Source organism: Equus asinus, unplaced genomic scaffold (assembly GCF_041296235.1).
Source record: "Equus asinus isolate D_3611 breed Donkey unplaced genomic scaffold, EquAss-T2T_v2 contig_803, whole genome shotgun sequence".
NCBI classification, from domain to species: Eukaryota; Metazoa; Chordata; class Mammalia; order Perissodactyla; family Equidae; genus Equus; species Equus asinus.
Window position 1 is genome coordinate 3,148,922 of NW_027225520.1, and position 20,622 is coordinate 3,169,543.

At 35.2% G+C, this 20,622-nt stretch overlaps 1 long non-coding RNA gene and 1 pseudogene across 2 annotated transcripts in view; one reads left to right on the top strand and one right to left on the bottom strand.

Annotated features, from left to right (window-relative positions):
* The window catches only part of LOC139044388 (uncharacterized), a 49,490-nt gene extending 48,342 nt beyond the window's left edge, over positions 1 to 1,148 (top strand). The window contains exon 5 of one of the 2 annotated variants that reach the window (XR_011501335.1): positions 860 to 997. This is a non-coding gene — a long non-coding RNA (uncharacterized lncRNA). Of the gene's footprint in view, positions 1 to 859 lie in introns of both variants that reach the window. The other variant, XR_011501336.1, reaches the window with a different exon arrangement.
* The window catches only part of LOC139044384 (centromere-associated protein E-like), an 80,024-nt pseudogene that overhangs the window by 41,996 nt on the left and 17,406 nt on the right, over positions 1 to 20,622 (bottom strand).

The following is a 20,622-nucleotide window of genomic DNA, read 5'->3' on the forward strand; positions in this document are numbered from 1 at the left end:
GGCAATATTGCAAGGGTTTTTATTTCAAAGTAAGAGTTATTTGCTTAAAAACATATTTACCTCTTTCCTTAGCATTTCTACTTCTGAGGGTAAAGATTTCAACTCTGAGAGCAAATTAACTTCTTTATGCAAAGCTTCATTTTCTTCAACTTCTTTATTCAGTTCTTTCTGGAGATCAGTAATCTTTCTTCCTGATTCCAAATTACAGAGCAAATCTAGGATATTTTTGGTAAATTAAACAGTTTGCAGTTATTGGGACAATTTAAATTACATACAAACTTAGATTACTTAATCAGATTATATAAAATTTATTAAAGAAAGAACCAGTGTTGGTCAACAGGTAATCCAATTGTTAAAAGTTCTTGAATCGCCTTTTTCAAGATCGGGTCCAATTCATTTGAAAAATAATTCTTAAACCTTTATAATTTGAAGTCCATGGAAACACTTATAAATACTGACACCAAATGATATTGAAATTTAATATTAGGCTACTTACAAACATCAGAGAACAATGGACTTTTAATCATTGGAATGGAGGTGCAAAATCCTTTAGGCAGTTGGATTTGCAAAGAGGTAAGTCTGAAATTATAAAATACCTTTTGGAACTTTTCCATCTATAAGGCAGGTGAGTTTTGCTATTTCATTAAAAGAAGATTGTAATTCTTTCTCCAGATCAACTTGCATTTTCTTCTTTGCCTCCAACTGCCTTTGATATAACTGAATATCATTTTCCATTTGCTTGCATGCACTTGCAAGTTCTTTCTATGAGAGAAACAATACAAATTCACAAAAATGTAGTGATCATTACAACTGCTTTATTATAAATATAACAAAAATCACTTACCATTTTCTCTTTCAGCTCCAGATTTTCACTCCTGAGACAGGCTGCTTCTCTCTTGGCATCGAGGGCTACAGCCTCAGCATCGAACAGAGTCTGTTTCATCTGTTTGAGGTCTTGAATGTTTTCCTATACACACAACAAAAAGGATTTCCTGAAAGCTAACTTTCTTAGAGTTGGAAAAGACTTTAGAGAACACACACACAGATGTCATTCCTAACAAATCAAAAATGGTGAAAATACGTTAATCACCAAATTTTTTTTAGGATAGATGAAAAGAAATGACATTTTCGAAAATAAAAATATTTTTAAAAATTCTGGTTATCTTTTTCCAAATTATAAAAGCACTATATATATAGAAGTACTGTAATTTAAGAAATCTGTTATTGTTTAAAAAAGATTAACACAATTGTTGCTCAGCTAGCCTGTTAAAGTTTCCTACGTATTTTTAAATTATTCTCTCCAAAACATGACAGGTGAGCAATTAATAGTTAAAATTAAGAATATTAAATCACAAACTGAAAAAAAAAAGACAAACAATCCAAAAGCAAAAGAGAGAAAAGATACGAACAGGCAACTCACAGAAGAGAAAATATAACTGATAAATACATAAAAAGATCCACTGTGTCATTTTTAAAGAGAAGCAGCATTTTAACATGACTTTAGCTGACATGAATTCAACCATATGTCCTTGGGAAAACATTAATGCATGAATGAATGAATGAATGAATAAAGAGAAAGAAATAAAGAACAACTTTTAAAAAGTGGGCAATTCTGCTTGCCACTCTGTCAGTAGACACTCGAAGATTATATGAAAGTACCTTTCTTCCCAGGGCCTCCAAACAGTAACAACACTTTTAAAAAGAATCATTTGTGATTAATAGAAGGTAACAAAAAGTACTCTGACAAGTTCAAATGAAAACAAAAGAACAACAGAAACTAAGATTAAAAAAATTCTAGCTAGTGGACAGCCCCGTGGCCGAGTGGTTAAGTTCACGAGCTCCGCTTCAGTGGCCCGGGGTTTTGCTGGTTCGGACCCTGGGTGCGGACATGGCATCACTCATCAGGCCATGCTGAGGCAGCATCACACATGCCACAGACAGAAGGACCCACAACTAGAACATACAACTATGTACTGGGGGGCTTTGGGGAGAAGAAGAAGAAAAAAAAAATGATGACGACGAGTGGCAACAGATGTGAGCTCAAGTGCCAATCTTTAAAAAAAGAAAAAAATTCTAGCTAGAAACTGTTGCCTTTTAAAAAAGGGTGTTAAAAACTAGAATCAAACAGATACTTTCTTGAAGTAATCAGGTGGATTGAAAGCAAATAAAAAAATTTAACAATTTCACCATGAGATTCAAATGTTACTTAATGCCAAGATCTGATATCTTGGCTGAGATCAACTACATACTTCTTCATGCATTTGTATAAAACAATTGAAAAAATTAAAATGTTTTTTGAATTACTGGTTTTTAATGGAAGCTCACTCCTAACTTACTTACATGCACTCAAAGAATGATGTCCTCAACTCTCTGAGCGATTCTTTATCTGTAGAATGGCAATGATACCAACAGTCCCTTTCCCATAGGGTTACTGATAGGATTAAATAAAATACTAAATGTAAAACAACTACAACAATGCTCGGCACACAGTAGGCTCAACGTAAGCATTTGCTATGATGATGGTGATGGTACACTATAAATGCCAACATGATTACACAACAAAATAAACCTGATTTTTACCGATGAGTATGACAAGTCCATGTTCACATTTTCTGATTTTTGAGTGTCTATGTATTTCTGTAGCTTTTTAATCTGGTCTTCCTTTTCTCTAAGCAGCTCTACTTTTGAACTTAGTTCATTCTAAAAGAATCAAAGGAGAGTGAAACACAATTTAATTGGATCTAAATTCTAAGGGATTAAAAAGAATTTACATTTAATAGTTTAGACAGTAAAATTTAAAAGTTGATACTTAAAAAATATAATTCCTTCTCTTTTCTGAAATCATGTTCAATTACATATGATGTATATTTTATAGCTCTAGTCCCTTATCAACAGAAATATCAACATAAAAGCTCACCTCAAGATCTTGATTATACACTTCTGCATGCTTAACTAAATTCTTTATTTAAGTTGGAAATTTCATGAATTAGTTGCATCTGTAAGAGCATGTGAACAGGCAACAGAGCAAACCAATAGTTAAACAGAGCAAAAAAAAAAAAGACAGCATTCATTCACTGCTTCAGAATCACCTAACACAGTAAGAAGGGCTGAGAGATAACTGTTCAAGCTACTGCAGCAGAGCACCTCATTATTTAAAAATACAAAAACTCTCCCAAAAGACCAAACCCAACTAACCAAACGAAAAATCCCAAAACCCCACAAAACAAAGAAGAAAACCTCAGCATAACCCAAATAACAGTTACATCATCTGTTAATAAAGTTACAATAACATCAAAAGTACATTAGTAGGCATCACTTGGAGGAGATGAACTGTAATCAAACTTTTAAAAAACATTCTCTGAATAGATTTTTGTTTTGGGTAAGTTAAATGCATAAATGTATTTACCCCGTAAGATTTTTTCTTCCCATGAATTAGCCATTTAGCTTTACACTGGCGTGCTTGTTAATGCGTTGTGATCTGGAATGCAGGTTTGGATTAGGCTGGTTCCATGTGGTGCTCACCAAAGCTACAGAGGTATGCACAGCATTACCAACTATCTACCCTGTTGGTTTATTCCACAGGGAATATTGGAAAGATGATGTTATCGCTTTACATTGTCCAACTGTCTAAAAGTATAAAGAATACTTAAAGATATAAGTATTTCTATTAAAGTTTCCTTTCTATCAAAATAGCTATAGCATTAACTATCTCAGTACCATAAACTTTTGTGTTCAAAACAAGTAAACTACAATTTCCTAAGATAAACATATTTTTCCTTAGAATTATTTAATCTTAATAATCAGATGAGTCCTTAAAGAGTAAAAGCAAATTCTAGTAGAATGCAAGCGACTGGCTGTTTCCATCCTAAACTAGTTTCAGATTTCAGACTAGTGTTGACGTTCTTATTTTAGGGCAGTATCATCCAACAGAAATATAATGTGAGCCAAATTTGTAATTTAAAATTTACTAGTAGCCACATTAAAAAATAAAACAGGTAGAATTAATTTTAATAATACATTTTATTTAACCTAATATATCCAAAATATTGTCATTTCTTTATGTAATCAATATAAAAAAAAATGAAATATTTTACATTCTTTTTTCATACTGAAGTCAATTCAGACTGGCCCCAATTCAAGTGCCCAGCTGCCACATGTGGTGAGTGGCTGCCCAATTGTTTGGCAAAGTTTTAGACATTTGTATAGGTTGTAATTTAAACTGGCTTCATCTTTTACCTCTTCTTCTCTGTTTCTAACTTTCGTGCAAGAAAGCTGCCTATTTCTAATTTTTGTGCAAGAAAAGCACATTTACCAAAAAGAAAGAACTAAATGATCATTCTTAATTTTGGAAAATATTTAGAAAATAAAGATTTAGAAGGAAAAATTCTCCCACTTCTCATTTGAAATAGCACTTCATTTGAAGTATTGGTTCTCATAAACAGAAAAAGATGAAGCAACTTTTGTAAAGATCTGAGTGTAACCTTCCAATAACATATTGTTTAAGATGCTGAGCATAAAGTGTACAATACGATCAAAAGTTAATCTGTTGCTGCTTAAGAAAACAATGTAGATTTCAGCTGTAATTTTCCGCAGGTGAAATGAAATACTTAAGTTCTTAAGACAAAAATCTCCAAGTTGTGAAAATTATAAAATTAAATAAATCAAGTTTTTGTCTTAAGAACTTAAGTATTTCATTTCACCTGCTGAAACTTAGAGCTGAAATCTGCATTGTTTTCTTAAGCAGCAGGACTGAAATTTCTCTTGTTCCCTGAGCTTGATGATACTGACCTTATTTCTCCCTCTAAAATCACTATTTAAACATCCTATATTATGATATTCCCACTTGAGAATTATCCACAGCTTTGGTGATTTTTGGTGAAACCCTTTGGCAAACCAGAGCAATGACATAGGTCCTAAAGCCATAATTTGACTTTTACTCTTTTTTGGTTAAACTTTTCCCCAAAATATATGTTTTGGAACATATTTTACTGCATACACATAAACTTACAATATTTTCAGTTTAAAATGGAATGGATATTGTAAAACTGTCTTTGAAAAGAATAAGTTTTTATTACTTAATCTTTTATGTTACCTTACAGAACCTAGAATTTCAATTTATGTCCAAGAAAAACTGAAGAGAATAGGATTATTTTCCCCTTTGACTGTGGTTAAAAAAGAAAAAAAAATCCAGATGTGAGATTCAAGTCATACATTCTGTTATTTTGTAATCTTTTTGAGTGTGACAATTCAGTGAGCTTCAGTTTTTACTAATTGAACATATAAATGACGTAATAAAAAATTAGAGAAATTACTGCTACACTTATGCCCGAAGTTAATTTTACATCATATTATTTATAATAAGAAATACACAAAAACTTAGATGAAATTTTGGAGTTCGAAGGGGCCTTGGCAAGCACCTGATCTAACCTCAGGGGTGGAGACACGCAGGAAGGAAGCCCTATGAAATTCGGTGCTTGCTCAAGGCCTTGTCAATAATGCGTGCCAGGCTTGAATCCGCAGTGAGGTCGGGAGCAGCAAAACTGGGGCTTAAATCCATGGAGTCTGGCCCCAGAGAACCTGTTCTTAACCACGACGCCAGACCACCTCCTCTCAATAAAATCCAGTTTTACTGACTGAAGTCCACTGTTTTTTTCATGACATTTTGCATTTTGTCAATATGAGAATATTAAAAAAGGTAAATGAAACTCTGGAGAACTTACAAACTTTTGCGTCTTAGGATATAATACCTATGAAATGTAGGATTAACTAATTTGTAGGTAGAATGGAAATAACATATTTGGCACAGGATTCTTTTTTTCCTTTTAAAAAGGAAAAGAGGGTGAGAAACTAAACAATGACACAGAGGAAAAATGATTGTGTCCCTTTGGGCTATTCATACAGAAATCTGAGAAGCAGCTGCAAATTAACTCATACTTTAACCACACCAAACACTGGCTCTTAATTTTGGAGGGAATCACAGATCACTTCACAAGTATGATAACAGCTATGGATTCTCGTTCCCAAAAAATGAGTGAGTTCAAAACTTCTGCAAAATAATTTCATCGTGTCTATAAACTCTAAGTTAACGACTCTCTGCACTAAGAAATCTCTTGAATCTTTTGGACAATTTCTGTCTCCAAAGTCTGATGATTTGGGGATTAGGTTCTCTTAACATGTAGCCTAACATTATACACTGAGAAAATTTAACTAATCTGTTTCATTTCTAAAAATTCCATTAAAACTACTTGATATTAGTTATACTAATTTTTACAATAACTCTCTTATGGAAAAAGAAACATGCAAAATCAGCTTTCCCAGCTATTCTAATAATGTTCTAACTACTTAGGTACATACTTTCTAAAGAAAATGAAGTCCATTAATATGTAGTATCCATACATAAAACATTCACTAGATATTAAAATTCATATTGGTCTCAGAAGGAAACAGCTATGCTCTAGGCAGCAATTCTGGTATACTCAATAAATTATTGATAACATACAAATTATCAGGAAATAATTTCTTCAAGATTAATTCATCAATATGCAGATTCACCAAACCTGCTCAAAGATGTTTTTGATTCCTTCCTCTTCTTGCACACAAGCACAAGTGAAACAATTATGATTTAACTATTTTTAAAGCAATATAAATGAACTGATTATTTCTTAAATTCTCTAAATTGTGTGTACAAATGGAAAATGGTTGGGTTTTCAATATATCAACCTTAGAAATAAACATCTTTAAGAAAATGATACTTTTAAAAGTGTGGTTTTAGGGTCCAGCCTGGTGGTGTAGTGGTTAAGTTTGTGCACTCCATGGGTTTGGATGCCAGGTGCAGACCTACATAGCACTCGTCAAGCCATGCTGTGATGGTGTCCCACATACAAAATAGAGGGAGACCAGCACAGATGTTAGCTCAGGGACAATCTTCCTCAAGCAAAAAAAAGAGGAAGATTAGCAGCAGATGTTAGCTCAGGGCCAATCTTCCTCACACACACACAAAGTGTAGTTTTAGTTTAGTTTTGTGTTTCCACATCTTTTCATCTTTTACCTCTTGATCTTTTTCCGCTTTTCTTTCTAGAGCCTCAAATTCATGCAAACCATTCTTTTCTTTTAATTTCGATTCCATTTCTTCATTTTCTCTTCTTAGTTGTTCATAGTCTAGTACCAGACTATCATAGTTAGCACGAAGTGAATTCAACTCACTTTCTAAGTTTTCCTATTATAAACAAAACCAGATTTTCAAGTCAGAGAGGATTCAAGTTCTTTGTTTTGTTAACTAAAATCTGGATTAGTCAAATAATTCATTTAACCTTGAATCATTTGGTAGTTTGGGCCATTCTCCCATATCTTCCCAATGGTCTAGCTTGATCCACAGCATAACAGAAGGTCTGCCTTTTGGTAAACTAGCTAACATAGAATAGAGGAAGACTATTTTCAAAGAGATAGAATTAAAAAAGAAAGAAAGAAAGAAAGAAAGATCATATAAACAAATGCTCTGCCTGTGCCTGACTTAAAATTCAGTCGGGAGTAGGAGTAGGGCACATAATGGGAAGTCATCTGACCACAGATCCTTAAGCTCCTTGGTAATAAAGCTAATAATGTAATTCTCCACCTGCTTGACTCCTGTTTAATTTCTCAGACAGCTCTGAATTTAGGAAGTGACACGGAGCCATTATTTATTGACTTCTAAAACTCCAACGGCTGCCAGGCCTCACCGTGCTGAGCAGAGGCCTGTTTCTGCTTTCTGTTCCATCATGAGGAAGAGTAAGCCATGAGTTAAAAGAAACTAAACCAACACTAGGGATTTGAAAAAAACAACAAACCTTCCAGAGTGTTTTAGGGACACAAAAGCATATAATTCCCCATAATAATTAATTATAAGAACCATTACAACTAATTATAATGGTTAGCTAATGATAATAACAATTCCCAAGAATCACTGCAATTTTATTTCAAAATTAAAATGAAATTTTCTTTAACAAATACATTTATATGACTATGTTATATTTCTTTGAATATTAGCAGCCTAGAAAGCAAACATGGAATCTAAACTTACTAAAGTATTCACTACAGTATTCCTTATTTCTTAAAGTTTTCATAAGACTATATAATTTTATTTACTTTCATTTTTCAGCATTATTTGGCAATATTACCCTTCCCTGATACACCATTCTACTTTATGCCTGAGAATTTTGATACTTTTAAAATCAGCCCTTTTTACCTTCAAGGGATGGCCCAAGGCAAAACAGAAACTTACCAAAAAATCATAGATACCAAGATCTGCTGGTAAAAACTAGAAGCAAAGGTTTACCTATTACCATACTTTAGGAAATGTTTAGCCTCTCTCTGTATGCCACAGTTACCAACGAGGAGTGTAACAAGTTGGGGAAGCCTTAATAAGAACCTCAACTACTACTGAAACAGTCAGAGCTAGAAATGTGCCACAACAGCAAACATCAATAACAAATGAATTTAAAGAAGAGTAAAAGGATAATGTTCTGTAAAATACATTTAAGTTACCTGACTTAGTAGTTTTGTTGCTGGATTCCACTCTGTCTCAGTTAATGTATCAAGAGTGTTACTGAAAATATCAGACTCTGAATAGAGAGCTATAATTAGGGGGAAAAGAAATTTATCCATAAACATGTTATTAAGTTTCCTAAAACTCAAATTAAAGATTAAAAAAATTCTGATCTGAGGTAATAAGCTCAAATTAGTTAATATGTGCTCACAGTATGAATGCCAAGAATATATAAACAGATGTGATCATTTATATACTCGTGTGAATTAAGATCACTGGTTAGAATTAGTGATAAAATGTAGGATCCTTAGTACAACACATTCATGCACGGCATAAGGACGTTTCAGTCAAGGACGGACTGCATATACAACAGGCGTCCCACAAGATTAGTACCACAGAGCCCAGGTGTGTAGCAGGCTGTACCACCTAGGTTTGTGTAAGTGCACTCTGTGATGTTCACACAACAAAATTGCCTAAAGATGCACTTCTCAGAACACGTCCCATCATTAATCAACGTGCGACTGTATAGGTTAAAAGGACAAATTCTAAATTTGAGATTTAATCATTGTAAGCAGATTTTTAAATGCCCCTAAAAAATACTTATAATGTTAGAGACAAACTTTGCAACAGATTCCTGTGTAAATGCTACCCTTTCAAGATTAGCAAAGTTTAAGCCAGACATTATATGGGTACTAACTTAATGAGCAGTGATTAAAACAAAAACAAAAAATAAAAATATCTGTCTCAAATGTTTCAACTACAGCACATCATTCTTAAGAGATCTGGAAAAAATAGAGAACTTCATCAATGTTCACTTTCTTAAAATTACTTATTTTTATCATCGTAATCACATCTAAAATACATACATTTTATTTAACTGTGTTTATCACATTAACTGAGTTATAAATAAAGTCTCTCTTTATGGGGATACTTTTATAATTAAAAGTAGTTGAAGAAGAACTCACATTCATCAATTTCTCCTCCTAAAGTTAGAGCAGACTTATGTGTCTTTGTTGTTACATTCTCTGGTACATTAAACTCATTTACATAGTTTGAATCCTTCATTTTGTTAATTTTGCCAACACACCAAGTGACTCTTCGTTTTTTTTTAGCCTAAAGAAGAAGAAATCAAAATTACCTCACACACATCTGGCTCAAACATCATAAAACAAGGGAACTAGTTTCCATTTTTAACAACCATTGACTTGGTAGAATTCTTATTCAGCCTAGTTTAATATCTTATCAGTCTAAGGACATCCTGAGATAAGAAAACATATTCAAACTTTTCAAATTAGTGTTAACTTCATAATAAATTTGATGAAACTATTATTTAAATTTCATTTTGTATTTGAAGGCTTACTTACAAGAATTTCTGCAAATTTACTGAAAGGAATTAGTTAAGTATCAATCCTTCAAGTAATCTGGTGTTACAGAAGACAGCACAGCCACCAACATAGTGACCAAAAGCACTTCTGGGAACCCAGCCTTAACTGGGAAGGAACAGACAGGCAGCCCATTTGAACTTCCCTCAGCAAGTAAATCTTCCACAGGGCCATTCCCATGCCAATTCTTTGCCAGTTTATAAAGCTCACGATCCAACCAGCGCTCCTAATCTTGTTCCTTCCGTTCTCCCTTGGGACTCTGTTCCCTCAGGTATCTGTTCATCTGTCGTCTTCACTACCTTCTTCCACTGGGCTTTAAGAATGCTCAAGCCTCTGTTTTCTGCTTTTGATTTTTTCAAAAACAAACCCTTCACTCCTTCCTTCTCTCTAGCCAACATTTTCTTTTAGTTTCTATGTTCTCTTCTTCCTCGTCTCTCTACTTCTTCCTCATCCCTCCTGGGATACCTCTGTCTCCTGGTTCTTGTCCCACCCAGCTAGCTGTCCTCATCACTCACTTGGCTTTACTGCTTTCTCTTTCTCTGACCACCGCCTAAGTGTTTTTCCATATTTTACAGGTATATTCCTCTCTTGTCCCTTTACTAGAACAAGCATTATCTCATCTTTTTTGATCCTCTCAACAATCCTCTCTTACTACATCCACTTTATAGATGCCTGAGTGTCCAAAAAGTTTACATGAGTTGTGTACAGTCATACAGCCAATTGGTGGCTGAGCCCATGCTTGTAACTTCAGACCTTATCCACCACCCATTCCACTGCGTTGCCTGTCAAGATTATCTGTTGTCCCCAGAATATATGGCTTCTGCTTGAAATGGCCAGCCCTTTCCACAGCCTGCTCTGCAAAAGCACATTCATATATAAATCCTTGATTCCCATGACCTTCAGCTCAACTCCATTCGCTCCCAAAGCCACTGGACCCTGTCATCTGAAACTCATAAACCTAGAACTCCTTCCACCCCAGTGATTCAGTTAATCCCATTATAGCTAGTTAGCTTAAGAGGGACATCTAGTCTCTTGATCCACTGTTTTCTTTCTGCCAGCTACCTTTGGGCTCTCATCCCATCATCTTAGATTCTATAGATCACCAGTTCAATCACATTTTGGGGTCAATGGTCTCAAACTATTAGACCCATTCTGTGTTCCCCACACCTATCCTATCACAATGTACACTCAGATGAATTACACTGCCATCTGAGCTTTTATTAGCCTCCTGAACACTGTGTGGACAGCCAGAAGACTGGCTACCAACATCACCTGGGCCCTTAAGGCTGCCTGGCAAGACTCCTTGCCCCCTCGTTGGCTTTCTTTTCCATTCCCTACAAAGGCGAGACTATTTCAAACCCTTAGCAGGTCTACAAACTGTGTCTCTACCATCTCCAGCCACCACAGAAGAAAAATTAAACCTCCTATTTCACAAAGAAAATACAAGCCTAAACTTACAAAAGCATTACTTGCATTGATTCCTACCCTTTTCCTCTGTCCTTGTTATAATGAAGGAGTGTTTCTCCTTCTATCTAAGGCCAGACCCTTCTACTGTATTCAAGATCCTACGCCTTTGGGCCATCTCAGCCTACTGCAAGGTGGCTTTCATTCCCAATACATAACTCAAATTGTTTTTGCAAAGGAGCTTCTTGTTTCTAAATCCAAAAAGTTTTAGTCTATATTTGTCTTATTTAACTTCTCAGCAGAACGTGACATCACTGACATAGAATGTGACCTCTCTATGCAACATTCTCTTCTTTTAGTTTACCACGTTCACCTGGTTTCTTTCTTAACTCTAGAGCTAAACCTGGGCTCCTTTAGGCATTCCTCTTTTTTGCTTTTACCTAAAAAGTTGTTTGGGAGGATCTTATCTTTGGCCCTCTGTTCTTTTCATTCTCAACATGCTCCCAGAGCAAGCTCATCCATTCTCACGACTTTAATTTGGATTTGCAGTAGTTAATGCCCAAATTGATATCTCCATCCCAGATCTTTCACTTGATTTTCATATATTTGCATTTTCAACTGCCTGACACCTTAAACTAGAGCTGACCCAAATAAAACACTGGACAGCTCCACTGCTCTTCACTCAATGTTCCTTAACTCAACAAATACTGCTACCAGCTATCCAGCAAGCCCAGTAATGTGTGCATGTCATTCTAGATGCTTCCTTCTCCCTTTCCATGTCCCCATGTTGAAACAATCACAAAGTTCTGTCGAGTCTGTCTCCCAAATAGCTCTCCAATTTACCCATTTTTTTCCATCTCCAGAGCCACAAGCCTTGTGGAGGCCCAATCAATTGTAGGTACACAGTAGCCACATCTTTCTAAACAGCAATTCCAATCATGTTACCTACAAGGCTTTCCCATATCCTTAGCATAATGCAATGTTCGAATCCTACAATGTGGTTTAAATGCCCCTGCCACCAGAATATTTTAAGTCCAAGAAATATGTTTTCTCACGACTCCAAGCTTTTGTACATGTAGATGTCTAACCGGCATACTTTTCCCTACCCCTTTCCTTGGGCTGTTTCCTACTCATGGCTGAGCCAACAGATGGTTTTGATGCCTTCCATTTACCTGGTATGGTGGACTTAAAGGTAGCGTCTATTAATAATAATCTTAACAGCATACACTTATTGAGGATTTGCTGTATGGAGAGTATAGTGTTAAGCACATTCTATATATCACTTCACTTAATTGTCACATCAGTCCTATGAGGTGAGGATCAAGCTTTCTCACAGATAAGGAAACTGCAGCAAAAAGTATTTAAGAAAGGGCCCAAGGTCGAGAGTTAGGAATTGACAGAACTGGGATTCAAATCCAGAAAGTCCAGCTCCAGAGGCCATTCTCTTAACCATGACACTATCACTCCCCAAAACATCTGCTGGATAAATAAACCCCTACTCTGGTAAAAACAAAAGCACACAGACTGGAAGCCAGAATTTTGATTACTATGTTGATTTATAGTCTAGATAAATTTTCCTGAGATTACTATTTCTGTTTCATTAAATAGAAAATATTACCACATACTCTAGACACCTGTGGTTTCCAATCACCTAATCAATTTCATTAGAATTTCATAAGAAGTATAGTGCAAATAGATTCCTTGACTACATCCCAGACTTTCTGAATTAGGATCTCTTCATATGGGAATCAGGGTTAAGTATTTTTAATGAACGTTCTAGGTGTTGTTGAGGTATAGGCAAATACACAAAAGGTTCTTTCCTAAAATATACTGTATCAAAGGATAAGAAACACATAGCTATATAATAAGCATATAAGAATACCAATTCTATTCCCTATATATCAAGTTTAAGCTGTCATCTTTCATAAAAAAAATAAGACCCATATATGTGCTGCATACAAGAGATGCATTTCAGACTTAAAGACACTCACAAACTGAAAGAGAAGGAATGGAAAAAGATACTCCATGAAAATGGCAATGAAAAGAAAGCTGAGGTAGCAATATTCATATCAGAAAACATAGACTTTAAAATAAAAACTGTAACAACAGACAAAGCGCACTACATAATGATAAAGGGAATGATCCAACAAGAATATTTAACATTTACAAATATCTATGCACCCAACATAACAGCACCTCGACATATAAAGCAATTATTAACAGACATAAAAGGAGAAATAGCAACACAATAATAGTAGAGGACTTTAACAATCCACTTACACCAAAGGAGAGATCATCAAAACAAAAGATCAATAAGGAAACGTTGGCCTTAAATGACATATTAGACCAGATGGACTTAGTACACATGTATAGAACATTCCATCCCAAACCTGCAGAATACACATTCTTTTCAAACGGACATGGAACATTCTCCAGGACAGATCACATATTAGACCACAAAACAAGTCTCAATAAATTTAAGAAGACTGAAAAAATACCCAGCATCTTTTCTGACCACAATGGTATGAAACTAGAAATCAACTACAGGAAGAAAATCAGAAAAGCCACAAATGGATGGAGCTTAAACAAAATGCTATTGAACAACAATTGAGTCAAAGAAGAAATCAAATGAGAAATCAAGAATATCTGGAGACAAATGAAAATGAAACTACGACAGGCCAAAGTCTATGTGATACAGCAAAAGCGGTTTTAAGAGGGAAGTTTATATCAATACAGGCCTACCTCAACAAAGAAGAAAAATCCCAAATAAACAGTCTAACAGTGCACCTAAAGGAACTGGAAAAAGAAGAACAAAGCCCAAAATCAGTAGAAGGAAGGAAGTAATAAAAATCAGAGCAGAAATAAATGAAATAGAGACTAAAAAAAACCAGGAAAAAAAATCAATGAAACTCAGCGCTGATTCTTTGAAAAGATAAACAACATCGACGAACCTTTAGCTAGACTCACCAAGAAAAAAAGAGAAGGCTCAGATAAATAAAATCAGAAATCAAAGAGGAGAAATTACAACAGATACCTCAGAAATACAAAAGATTATAAAAGAATACTATGAAAAGCTATACGCTAACAAACTGGATAATCTAGAAGAAATGGATAAATTCTTAGACTAATACAACCTTCCAAAACTGAATCAAGAAGAAGTAGAGAATGTGAATAGACCGATCACCAGTAAGGAGATTGAAACAGTTATCAAAAACCTCCCAAAAGATAAAAGTCCAGGACCAGACGGCTTCCCTGGTGAATTATACCAAACATTCAAAGACTTAATCCTATCCTTCTCAAACTCTTCCAAAAAATTGAAGAAGAGAGGAAGCTTCCAAATTCATTTTACGAAGTCAACATCATCCTGATACCAAAAGCAGACAAGGACAACACAAAAGAAGAAAATTACAGGCTCATATCACTGATGAACATCGATGCAAAAATCCTCAACAAAATACTAGCAAATCAACTACAACAATACATTAAAAATTTCATACACCATGATCAAGTGGGATTTATTCCAGGGATGCAGGGATGGTTCAACATCTGCAAATCTATTAACGTGATACACCACATTAACAAAAATGAAAAATACAAATCCCATGATCATCTCAATAGATGCAGAGACAGCGTTTGACAAGATATAGCATCCATTTATGATAAAAACTCTAAATAAATTGGGTATAGAAGGAAAGTACCTCAACATAATAAAGCTGATATATGACAAACCCACAGCTAATATCATTCTCAATGGAGAAAAACTGAAAGCTATCCCTCTAAGAACAGAAACCAGACAAGGATGCCCACTGTCACCACTCTTATTTAACATAGTATTGGAAGTCCTAGCCAGAGCAATCAGGAAAGAAAACGAAATAAACAGCGGTCAGATTGGAAAGGAAGAAGTGAAACTGTCACTAGCTGCAGATGACATGATTTTATATATAGAAGACCCTTAAGAACCCACCAAAAACTTCTCGAACTAATAAACAAATACGGCAAAGTTTCAGGATGCAAAATCAACATACAAAAATCAGTTGCGTTTCTATACACTAACAAGGAAGTGGCAGAAAGAGAAATTAAGAATATAATCCCATTTACAGTTGCAACAAAAAAGAATAAAATATCTAGGAATAAACTTAACCAAGGAGGTGAAAGGTTTGTACACTGAAAACTATAAAACATTGTTGAAAGAAATTGAAGAAGATGTAAAGAAATGGAAGGCTATTCCATGCTCTTGGATTGGAAGAATAAACATAGTTAAAATGTCCATACTTCCTAAAGTAATCTACAGATTCAGTGCAATCCCAATCAAATTTCCAACAACATTTTTCACAGAAATAGAACAAAGAATCCTACAATTTATATGGAACAACAAAAGACGCAGAATAGCCAAAGGAACCCTGAGAAAAAAGAACAAAGCTGGAGGCGTCACACTCCCTGATTTCAAAATATACTACAAAGCTATAGTAACCAAAACAGCATGGTATGGCATAAAAACAGACACACAGATCAATGGAACAGAATCCAGAGTCCAGGAGTCCAGAAATCAACCCACACATCTATGGACAGCTAATTTTTGACAGGGGAGCCAAGAGCATACAATGGAGAAAGTAGAGTCTCTTCAATAAATGGTGTTGGGAAACCTGGACAGCCACATGCCCAAGAATGAAAGTAGACCATTACCTTACACCATGCACAAAAATCAACTCAAAATGGATTTAAGACTTGAATCTAAGACCTGAAACCACGAAACTTCTAGTAGAAAACATAGGCAGTACACTCTTTGACATCGGTCTTAGCAGCATATTTTCAAATACCATGCCTGACTGGGCAAGAGAAACAATATAAAAAATAAACAAATGGGACTACATCAAACTAAAAAGCTTCTGCACAGCAAAGGAAGCCATCAAGAAAAGGAAAAGACAGCCTAACAATTGGGAGAAGATGTTTGTAAACCATATATCAAAAAAGGGGTGAATATCCAAAATATACAAAGAACTCATACATCTCAACAACAAAAAAACCAAAAACCCAGTTCAAAAATGTGCAAAAGATCTGAATGGAGATTTCTCCAAAGAAGATATACGGATGGCCAACAGGCACATGAAAAGATGTTCAACATCACTATCAGAGAAATGCAAATCAAAGCTATAATGAGATATCACCTCACTCTTGTCAGAATGGCTATAATTAACAAGACTGGAAACAATAAGTGTTGGAGAGGATGTAGAGAGAAGGGAACCCTCATACACTGCTGGTGGGAGTGCAAACTGGTGCAGTCACTATGGAAAACAGTATGGAGATGGCTCAAAAAATTAAGACTAGACCTACCATATGATCCAGCTATTCCACTCTTGGGTATTTATCCAAAGAACGTCAAAACGTGAATGCGTAAAGATACATGCACTCCTATGTTCACTGTAGGCTTATTCACAATAGCCAAGACTTGGAAGCAACTTAGGTGCCCGTCAAGGGATGAATGGATGAAGAAGATGTGGTATATATACACAAGGGAATACTACTCAGCCATAAAAAAGGATGAAATCTGGCTAATTGTGACAACAAGGATGGACCTTGAGGGTATTGCTGCTGAGAGTAAAAAGTCAGAGGGAGAAAGTCAAACATTGTATGATCTCACTCACAAATAGAAGATAAAAACAACAAAAGACAATCCCATAGCAACAGAGATTGGATTGGTGGTTACCAGAGGGGAAAGGGGGAGAGAAGAGGTTGAAAGGCATGATTAGGCACATGTGTGGTGATGGTAATTAGTCTTTTGGTGGTCAGCATGATATAATCTACATAGGAATTGAAATATAACGATATACACCTGAAATTTATATACTGTTATAAACCAAAGTTACTGCAATTAAAAAAAAAATAATAAAAAAGAAGAAGAAAAGAAGCTGTTGTCTTTTAAATTTTACTTTTAATTCCTGTTGTGATGTGAGGGAAGAAGAGGTCACTAGCATTCGTGTTAAGTTTTGAATTTTCTCAATCTGCACTTTTTGAAGCAAATCTTTTTCTTCCAAAAGTTGGGCCAATTGGTCTTTTTCCATTGCCTGGGCCCGAGTCTCTAAAGAAACCTAAAGAATGTAATATTGGGTTACGTTAATAAATGTAGGTAGGTTTTAAAACCTTGAAAGTATAGTTTAAAAAAATATAAATTTGTATGTGAGTTTTGAGAATTTTTCTTTTCTTTTTTTTTTTGCTGAGGAAGATTCACCTTGAGCTAACATCTGTACCTATCTTTCTCTTTCTGCTTGAAAGGGATTTGCCCTGAGCTAACATCTGTGCCTATCTTCCTCCATTTTGTACATGGGACAACAGGACAGCATGGCCGCCAAGTGGTGTAGGTCTGCGGATGGCAACTGAACCCGGGCTGCCAAAGTGGAGTGCAACAAACTTAACCACTAGGCCACAGGGCTGGCCTGAGAATTTTAATTTTATTGAAATAAAATATGCCCTACCTGCAGAACACCAATATGCAGTTACCATAATCAATAATTTCTCAAACTTATAATAGGGTAAAATATACATTTCTCCTGTCACTATTCTATATGCCATGTATAAGATTATATCAATGCTGTTAAAGCAATTCTATTAATTGACTAAAAATATATAAATAGGCAGAGAAATCATAAAGCAGAGACTTGAATACCTATAGCAAAGGAAGAGAGATCCTTCTAAGACCGCCATTTGACATTTTAGGTCATTTTTAAAAAGATCAGTAAAATGTAAGTTTTTTACAGACTGGGGACCATGATGGTTTAAACAAACAAATGGTAATGACAAGCAATTATGCTATCTTATTAGATTGCTATCTTAGGGCTAGAAGAGGAATTCAAGATAATGTAAAATGAAACAAAGTAGTTTTAAACACTATTCATGGTCTCTCTTTTTAACCTAATTCTCTGTATTTGTGACAGTTTTTATCTCTTAAAAAAACGTATCTCTACTTGGCCCATTTGAAAATCTCAAATTTTGCCCTTTGGAAATGAAAAACAAAATCTAAAATAATTTCAAGAAACCAAATCTTGCAGTTTATAGTAAAGTTTTTACGGGTTGATTTCTCCTTAGTTAAAAACTATTTGTTTTAAATTTAGATTGTAGAACTCAGATATTGAGGATTTAAGAGTCTCTGGGCATGTAGGCAGATCTCAATTCTAAATCCATCTCTATTCTTTACTGAAATACACAGTTCATACATACCTCCTCTAATTGTTTTTTAAGATCCATTATTTCTTTTCTATATCTTTTCAGGAGAGCTTCATCACTAGACACCTCATTGACATAAGGAGTATTCTTCATATATTTAGCAGTGCTGGCAAACTGGGAAAAAATACAAGAGTGTTAAACGTTGACACCAAAAGATTAGTTTAATTAATATTTAGGTTTCTTGTAATTTTCTTTTGTAAAGAAACATCAGTAAAAGCTTCCCAGGTGGCTTACAGCTTCTGAACACACAGCATTCTACGTCCCTGTAACAATGTCCATAACTTACCTTTGCCACTAGTCTTCAGGAGGGTCAGAGAAATATCTTGAAGACAGATGCCAACAGAGAGCCTACACACCCTGGCTCACTGGAATCCATCTACTCCTCAAAGTCCAGGGCAAATGCTCCCTCTGCGCTGAAGCTTCACTTCCAGTCAAAAGCACCTCTCCTTCCTTTGAACTCTGTCCTACTTATTAGCCACTTAACTTTTAATCCAAGGAAATCACGCTGGAAGACAGGTCTTATCTTCACTATAAGACTATAAATTCTGTGAAGCCAGGAACGCTATCTCCTACCTTTGTTTCTCTGACAGAACCTTGATCCAGCGCTCAATAGCTACTTAAAGTGATGTTTCTTAGAGCATGAGTGTCAAAAGTAACTTTAACTGGGTACGTGAGGGTGCCCATTAAATAACACTGAACCCTTCATTGAGACAGCTATTCTACTGACAGTTCTCATTCTTCTTTTCTTTTGAAAACAGAAAATACAGGCCTTAGGCTCAAGGCAAAGGCAGGCAACAATTTGTTAGCAGGAACTTAAGAATTATTTTGTTATAAACACGCACACCCATTTTTTGGGTCACCTTCTGTTTGTTCCAAGTGATAACCAGTTTTTCATTTATGGGACTGATAGAAAGTTTCCTTTTATAATAAGTTAAATTTAAAAAGTGAGTTATTTAAGAAAAAATCAAGTCAATTTCAATAAAATATTGTTGGATGTGGCAAAAATTGGGGAGGCAGGATATGAATGATTGAAGTTTGGGAAGATTAAGGAATGCTATTTAGTAGACACACCAATTTTATTTTAACAGGTATGTTATGTCAATTACAAAAAATTACACCTAATTTTAGTAGCTAATTTTTCCTTCTGAAAGATGATTTCCCCCATATTGATTCGAGATAAAAATCAAACTCACCTGGAGAGTAGTCAGGGTTTCATCCAAAGACACTGGAGTAATTGTGCAGATAATGCGTGTTTTTGCATTTCCTCCCAAGGAATTCTGGAGAATTCGTGTTAATTTGCTATCTCGATAATTTATGAAACCACTTAGTGAGAGATGAGTTTGGGGAGAAAAAGAGTAAAACTTTTTATATAACAAAAGTGGTTTATTTTTAACGCAGAACCTTAAATTTGCTACAGTTTAAAAAATTCATTCTTTACTGGTTACTTGAGGCAGAGCAAAACTACTAACTAGAAAATATTTAAAATATAAAGTAAATTTAGTAGGTCACGGTCATACATATAAGAAGCAACGCATGCTCATAGAATCACAGAAGCTTTTGAACATACAGGGGTATCAGTACATTTATTTGAGTGTCACTGAAATATCATAATTTTCAACCTAATGAAAAACGTAAGCATTAATAGGTAAATGTACAATGGGACAAACTTACCCAACTTGTCCATCACTAAGTTTCTTGATCACTTGTCGCAAAATAAATAAGCTACGATTTATATTACAGCCTTCCTTGAGTCGCACACCTGCATTTATTAAATAAATAAGAAAACAAATTGGTCCCCGTACTAGATGATGAACTTATTTATCAGTAATTTATGGGAGAAATTAGAAATTGCAGGGTCAGATGCTACAGTCTGTGCTTCAAATTAGATCTGCGCCCACCTTTCCTCCCACTGCTGACAGGCGCCCTTCCCTTCCTCCCACCCATCACGTGAAGCAGAAAGGCTCTCACCCAAGAGAAACAGCTCGAAAAAGACGACTAAGAAAAGAATAAGAATGCAGGAAAGCCCATGTCTGCACCACGTCCTAAAAGAGCTCCTCGAACTCCTCAATTCAAATCTATTTTTCCAAACCTCCAATA